Here is a 5,640-nt window from a genome sequence, read left to right on the forward strand (position 1 = left end):
GTCTCGGTTTCTGCAGCTGGTCATGTGCTGCAGTGCATATTTATGGGAACATATTTCTTTTACCCACATTCCCTGTTTCGTTTGCCCTCTCTCAGCCTCTCATCTGGTCAAGGTTTGCTCCCTGGTGGGGGAAACTGAGTTGCTGTCACCAAAGGGGCTGAGTCCTCAGTGGCCCTGCTCGTTCCTTTACTTCTGTGTTTTGGTGGCTGCAGCCTACTAATTCTCACAATTCCACATAGCAGTACCCAGAGGCGCCCGGAGATGCCCTGGGCTGCTGCTCGTTCTCCCCTACGGCAGCATCCCAGGGTACCCCTCAGCAGGGGCTTTGTCACCTTGGCTGGCACAGGAGCTTGTGGCTTACCTATGGATTTGGAGCACACAGAGTCCAGCAGCTCAGTGCCCACACTGACTTCCAGCTCTGCGGACCTGCTGTTGTGTCACCAGGGGAAGCGTTCTGCTGAGGACCAAGACATCTAAACCAGCAGAGTCCAACATCCTAGGGACAGGAAGTCAGCGTTCCAGGAGTGGGTCTGCAGGTGTGAGTGACAGGAGCTCCTTCTGCATCCAACCAATGTTGGAACCTGGGTATGTGGGGACTTGGGTATGTTGGCTGCAGAATGGCACCATGGCTTGTTTAAAACATAAATTGCACCTGAAGATAGAAGCCCAGCCTTTCAGGGAGTGCTTGTCCAATGCGCACCATAACTGGGCCTTCACTAGGCCAGCAGAGGGGTGGGGAATGCCGTGGACCAAAGATTTGCAAGGGCGCCTGCCAGCCATTGCCGAGAGGCTCTGTGAGTTGACTTCCATGGCCGGAAACAGTATGGAGCTGAGTGCCGCGATGGCAAGAAAGGCAAGAGGCAGGTGCGCGGGGTGGAGCCATTGGAACAGGGAGGCAAGTCTAGCCCAGAGAGGACTCCCCGAAGCCCCCTCCACGGTGCCCCCATGACTTCAGGGGCCCAAGGTCACCCACCAGGCACCCGTGAGTGAGTGGCACAAAGTCCAAGGAAAAGCCGCCGCCAGGGGCCCCAGTGGTGGTTTCTGCTTGGGCGCGTGCGGTATGCGGGTCCCACGACTGTGCTGGTCGCCCGGCTCACCTTGTCCAGGAGAGACCATGTTGCTGAGCTGTGCCTGGTCTCTAGAGTATGGGCTGCCACCACAAAGCACCACAAACCAGGTGGCTTAGAACTGACTGCAGGAATGTCTCTGGTCTGGAAGCCACAAGTGCAAAATCAAGGTATGGGCAGGGCCATCTCCCTCCAAAGACCCTCCCTGTCCCCGGTGGCTCCTCATCAGCTTCCTTGGCCTGTGGCTGCCTCACCCGACCTCAGCCTCTGTCATCACAGGACACTGTGCCCACGTGTCTGTCTCCATGCAGCATTTTCCCCCTCACATTGACTTAGAAACCACCCCAAGGGCCTCAGCTTAACTTGATTAGATCTGCAAAGACTCTATTTCCAGGCTGGGTGCCATGGCTCACACCTGTAATCCCAACATTTTGGGAGGCTGAAGTATGTGGATCATTTGAGGTCAAGAGTTTGAGACCAGCCTGACCAACAAGGTGAAATCGCATCTCTACTAAAAATACAAAAATTAATGGGGTGTGGTGGTGGGTGCCTGTAATCCCAGCTACTCAGGAGGCTGAGGCAGGAGAATCCCTTGAACCCGGGAGGCAGAGATTGCAGTGAGCTGAGATTGCATCAGTGCACTCCAACCTGGCCAACACAGCAAGACTCCATTCCCCCCTGCAAAAAAAAAAAAAAAAAGACTCTATTTTCAAATAAGGTCCTGTTCACAGGTCCTGAGAGTTGGGACATGAACATATCTTTTTGGGGTCACCACTCAACCCATGACAAACCCCATCCCTGCCATCCTGGCCACTTTGGGTGGGACCCCTGAGCAAGCATGGGGTAGCAGGCCCCAGAGAGAGGACAAGGGACCTCCCCAGAGTGTGGCTCTGCCTGGATTCTGACAGCATCCCCTGCAGCAGACGGCCTCGGTGCCCTCATGTCTGCCATCCCCGTGCCCTCCCAAAGAGCCATCTGCACACCCTGCCCTCAGCCTCCCTGTCTACCGTCCTCCAGTCACCCTCTTTCCAGGCCCCACTCATGCCAGGGCCATCAGCAGGTCTCCCGAGCTGGGAGATGTGTATCTCCACCTCTGCCTGTTTCTCCATCGGGACAAAGTGGACAACAGACCGTGGCCGGGAGCTTCACCTCCTCCATCGCTTCCCTCCCGCTGCCTTCTCAGGATTCTGGGTTAGAGCCGTGATTCTGCCACAGCCGACTTCCGTCAACAGAAAACAGTCAGAACCAGCTGTGAACCAAACCTGAGATTTTGTCTTCGGTCCAAGGTGGGCGAAGCTGTATTGTGTGGGATGAGGAGGGGGCGCACGTGAGGGGGGTGTGGGGCAGTGCCAGCTGCCTCATCACTCCTCTTGCTTCTGCCTCCCTCAGCCTTCATGGGCTGTCCCTCGGGACCATGGGTTGCTGCCACTAGGCTCATCCTTGCGGCCTCCTGGCTCAGACAGTGCCTGGCCAACAAGGAGCCCTCAGGTTGGATGTCTTGTGGTCAGCCACTGGGTCTGGGCTTTTCTCAGAAAGACAGCACGGGGCCTCGGGGGAGAGCACTGCTCTTGGCCCTGGGCGTCTATACCTCGTTCTTCCCCCTGTAGCTTTTCTGAGGTTCCACATAGTAGCCCTATCTGCCATGAAGACCTCTGACCTTGCAGAGGCCAGCAAAGCATCTCAGGGTCTGAGATCCGAGGAGGCCCCCAGATGCTGTTTCTCTTTCTAGGCCCAGGCAGCAGATGGCACGGTAACGTCAGGCCAGGGCGGCAGGACCCTCAGCCACATGCTGGGGCCCTACATTTCAAGGACATATTGCCTGGTCTCTGACGCGTGTGTGCTCTACAAAGTCAAACAAGATGCTTGCTGCTCTCTCTGACCATCAGGAACAACTGATGTGATGTCATCAGCAGGGAGACCAGAGCGGTGGCCCCAGGACCTCCCGGTGAGCAAGATCTCTGTAGAGGGTGTGGGAGGGGTGATCAGGAGGGTGAAGCGGGTCCTGGGCAGGGCTGTGAAGAAGAACCCTCACCTGTGCCAGGTGGAAGCTCATGCTCCGGGATCGCAGGAAGCCACATTCCCAGTGGCCAGTCCTGTGCCTTCTCCTGGGGGACCCGCTCCCTCAGTGGAGATTCCATGGTTGGAAAAGTGTCAGCAGCTGGGTCCCCTGGGTGAAGTCAAGAAGAATCCCCAGCAGTGGTTCTCAGTTGGGGGTGGGGGTGGTTGGACATTGGGCAGTGCCCAGAGACATTTATGGTGGTTACATTCGGGGGATGTCACAGGCTTCCAGTAGGGGAGGGCCAGGGAAGCTGCCAACACCTTGTGAAGGCCAGGTTGGCCCCACCACAAAAGGTCATCTGTCCCCAAAGTCCTAAGTGTTGAGATTGTGCAACCCTCGTCCAGGGCCACCTTCTGAGATCCATCTTCCTCCCGCACAGGCCACGGTGCCAGGAATCCCTGCACTTGCTGCTCCAGGCCCAGCCTCAGCCTCACCACAGGGTGCTGTGCTGCTCTGGCTTTCCTCTCCTGGGTAGAGAGAAGCTCCAGGGGTGTCTGCTGTCTCTCCCCACCCCAACAGGCGTCATTCTGTGGGTTTGGGGCCAACGTGGGGATTCTCCCAATGGCCAACTGTGTCCGGTCCAATCATGCATTCCGGGACTGTGGACGTGACTCAGGCCATGGAGCTCACGTGGAAGTGGACGTGACCACAGGTGTTGCTTTCCTCTGGACTGCAGGCTGCACGGGCCTCAGGGTCCCCAGGAAGCAGATCGGCACAGAGTCTGCTCCCAGATGGCCTGGCTGGATCCCTGCTGTCGAGCACAGCCTGCTGCGGACCTGGTTGGGGCCGGTGCAGGGGAAGCGTCCAAGTTCCTCCTTGTGAGAGTGTAGGGGACCTTCCTGAAGGCTCCAGGACCCTGGGGAGAGTGGCCCGGCTGGTGCCGAAGCTGAGCAAGTGGCTGGGACTCCTCATGGGGACACCACAAGTGAAGCTTCTGGTGGGTAGACACGGAGGACACCTGCCTTGTAGGTCGAGCTCCACTTCACTAGGCCTTCCATCTGATTGATCCCAGAGATCCTGATCAATCAGCCACGATTAAAGCACATGCTGTGCTAAATCTCCCAATGATCACTCTGTCCCCACTGCCCACGATGGCTGACAGCTCTTGTCCTCGACTGGCCAGCAGCAGTGAAACCCCGCCTGGCCACTGCCACTCCCCAACGTGTCATTCTCACTAGACCAGGGGCCCACCACAGTGAGTGCGGTCAGCTGCAGATGCCTCTACCTCGCCTCTTGCCAAGATACCCCTCCTAAGCCCTGGAACCCTGAGAGTTGCCTGATACCGTGAGGTCCATGCGGGGGTGATATAAGGTGCAGGATCCCGAGACGGGGGGATATCCGGACCACCCAGGAGGCCCTAAATTCCATCACAAGTGTCCTCATCAGAGAGTCGCAGAGGAGACGTGGTCACCCCCTGCGGAGACGGCCATGTGGGACGGGGTGGGGATTGGAAGATGCCAGTCTTGAAGACCGGAGCGAGGTAGCCACACACCCAGGAACGTCGGTGGTCCCCGGTAGCTGGGAGAGGCTGGAGAGTGTTCCGTACTGGAGCCTCCAGAGGGAGCGTCCTCATCTCCGCCCAGTGAGGCTAACTTTGGACTTCCTGCTTTCGTGGTGTGAGACAGTAAATGTGTGTTGTTTTATGCCCCCTGGTCTGTGGTGATTTGTCTTGGCATCCCCGGGAAACGAATCCGAGGCCTCTCCCTGCCTCGTCTCGGCCTCTGGAGCACACCCTCAGTGGAGTTTGTGAGAGGCCAGGCCTCTGTCACGGACAGATTCACTCTCTGAGCCCAGGGAAAAGCGTGTCTGGGCCCTCTCCTGGGGGCAGTGGGGAGTTGGGCCCTGTCCCGGGGGCAGCGGGGAGTCGGGTCCTCTCCTGGGGGCAGTGCAGAGTGAGAAGCCCACGGTAAATGAGCCCATTGGCTCCTCCCTGAGTCTCCGGGTGGCCTCTTCTCTGCTGGGTCAGGGACGTTCTGGCGTCACAATAAACGTGACTGATAGTCACTGTGAGTCGGGGTCTGTCACTGACCAGCCAGGCTTGGTGAGCAGCCCGGCTCCTTCAGCCGACACAGCAAGGCCACTGTCTCTGGAAGGTGAACCCTTAGCAGGGACTTAGCCCAGATCAGCCTTGCATCTGATCCCTGGTACGAGGCCCTAAACATCACCCCTCAAATTATTTGCCCAAGATGTTTGCAGCAAAGCCTAACATGGCTTTTGGCCTCCAAGTTACCTTCTCCTGGGCTAGACACCTCTGTCCCTAGAGCACGCGCTGACTCCTCATGGGCGCCGAGGAAGCAGGTGGTGCGTCTGGATCTCAAGAAGGGCAGGGGCCTCCACGCGGCAGAGCAAGCGCCCGGACCAGGCTGCTTCAGGGTCTCCCGGAGCGAAGCCTGGTTTCCCAGACCGGGGCAGTGGACTCTACCCTGGCAAGCGAGCCGCGGAGAGGCGCAAGAGGTGAAGACTTTCATTCCTGTGTGCCCGCCCCAAGGTCCAAGGCCCTGGCCCTTCCAGAAG

At 58.2% G+C, this 5,640-nt stretch overlaps 1 long non-coding RNA gene across 1 annotated transcript; it reads left to right on the plus strand.

The window, feature by feature from the left end:
• Window positions 1–1,779: 1,779 nt before the first annotated feature.
• Window positions 1,780–4,745, plus strand: LOC115892182. The gene is made up of 3 exons (XR_004052066.1): window positions 1,780–2,353; window positions 2,797–3,012; window positions 3,506–4,745. It is a non-coding gene; the product is annotated as an uncharacterized LOC115892182 (long non-coding RNA).
• Window positions 4,746–5,640: the final 895 nt, after the last annotated feature.

The sequence above is a fragment of the Rhinopithecus roxellana genome, chromosome 12 (genome assembly GCF_007565055.1).
Source record: "Rhinopithecus roxellana isolate Shanxi Qingling chromosome 12, ASM756505v1, whole genome shotgun sequence".
Lineage (NCBI taxonomy): Eukaryota > Metazoa > Chordata > Mammalia > Primates > Cercopithecidae > Rhinopithecus > Rhinopithecus roxellana.